Consider the following 2,073-nt stretch of genomic DNA (forward strand, 5'->3'; position numbering starts at 1 on the left):
CTTGTAGAGAATGAGAGATCCAGAAGCAGAAAATGCTGAGAGAAGCTTCAGAAAGGACAAAGGGACTGGAACCTCCCCAAGGCCCTGCTGTTCTCCAGGGGCTTAGTCTACAGGCTCCTTGCCTGCTGCAGGGTTTCCACTTCCTGTCTGTCCTGCCTCCTTTCCCGTGTTAAAATGAGCTAATGTCTAGGAGAGTTCTTCATAAACCTCAAATTGCTATATGATTCTAAGACGCCATTATCACTCTCACCTAACGTGACAAAGAAACTCAGCTCAGGGAAGCTGATTTTCTCAGCCAGTGTGAGAAAGAACTGAACTTTAACCCAGGTCTACTTAGGGCTGAGCCCAGAGCTCTTTCCTAATCAGATTAGCAGGCCATAATCACGCACACTCACGGACATATCCTCCCAGTGAAATTGAGTATAGCTAGCTCTATATTAGAAATGTTTAGTTGACTTTAAATGGAAAGATAAATTGAAATTGACTTTCAGTGACTAGTTTCGCAGAACAAATAGCACCTGTAGAAATTTTATAGGTGGCACTTTACACAATGGCTCTCTTCAAGAGAGTCTCGGTACCTCCCCCACACCTTTCGACTTTGTTGCAACTATTTCCTCTTTCTGTAGGGTTCTGTAAGGAGAAAAGCCTACCATCAGATTCTATTGCAGCAACAAATTGATTGCTCTGGCCTGAGATTTGTCAAGGGAGAAGTTATGCTGAGTCAATGTGACTAAATATCTGGACACACCCGAGTTACTATTGAATAGGCTCCTTTTAAAGCAAATGCTTAAACATCAAATCAAATAGCCAATCATTTTTTCTTCTATTTCTAATGTTATATGCTACACAGTGTTCCCACTTCTTGGTTAAGGTGCTAACCACCAGCAAAATTTACTGCTTCCTAGGATTGTTGGAGAACTCCAGCAAATTGGCTTCAAGAGAGCAGCCAATTTGGGATAAGAGGCAAGTCTGCCCCAGAGGTGGACACAGTAAAGCCAGGGCTTCCTAGCGCTAGAGCTTTATGCTGACCTTTAGTTTTTAGAAAATTCTCAAATGCTTGGCTTAGATTGCTTAAGAAAGTCAACACACATTACTATTTATCTGAACAACTTTTGGCCTTGCCGTGACTCCCCAAATCCCAACTGAAGGCATGGGCAGGGAGCATACAAAAACAGCCCTTCTCTGCAAACTTCCCAGGACTGAACCCTTTGTTTGACTTACATAAGAGGGTGTGTAAGTAACACACTAGTTGGGGCAGATTTGAAAATCCCAGCTTTGCCACTTACTTGCTATATAATTCCCGCAACTAAACACAAATGACTTGTTCGCATGCTAGTTAGAAAGAACAGTTTTGTAAACACCCAGAGACCACATATTCTAAAGCCAGATAAGCACGTGACATGCTTAGAAAAGCTAAAAATTTAGGACTGTGCCTATGAGGAGTTCATAAGGGAAAGTGGGAAACTCAGCACCCAACCAAAAGCGGAAAGGCAAGGAACATCAGAGAAAAGTAATGTGCTAAATGCGCACGGCACCCTGGGATGCCCCGATGTTCTACATCGTCAGCTCTGGGAGCGACGTGGAGACTCACAGCGAGGGACCAATCGTGGGTGGGGTCTAGTTGTAGGGGAGAACCAGATTTATAAACACAAATTCTGTTTAAATGAAAAGCACAGTACAGCTCAGGAAGACATGGCAACCCCTAGACCCACCTAACTCTAAGACCCCTGAGCCAGTCCCTGGAAGGCAACGCTCAGAAGAGGACCCGTGCTGGCTCCTGTCCCTTTGCTGTCTGCTCGACTTTGCGTCGCCTCCTGGGATTGTGGGTGAACTGCGGTGCGCCCCTAGGCCGAGGGCCTACCTCTCCACGGTGCATCCGCTTTAACCCCGCCACCTACACCGGGGTTTGCTCCGGCGAACCCCTTCCCCACCGCCCAGTTCCCCTTCCAGGTCACCCACCCCAATCAGCGGCACACGCTGGGCCAGCTCTTTTCTCTATAATGAAATTCTCTCTGGGCCCCACGTCCCCTTCTCTTCCCCCCTTTACAGTAAAAGCCGTTGAAAGAATTACCT

The sequence above is a fragment of the Pteropus alecto genome, unplaced genomic scaffold (assembly GCF_000325575.1).
Source record: "Pteropus alecto unplaced genomic scaffold, ASM32557v1 scaffold125, whole genome shotgun sequence".
In the NCBI taxonomy this organism is placed as follows: Eukaryota; Metazoa; Chordata; class Mammalia; order Chiroptera; family Pteropodidae; genus Pteropus; species Pteropus alecto.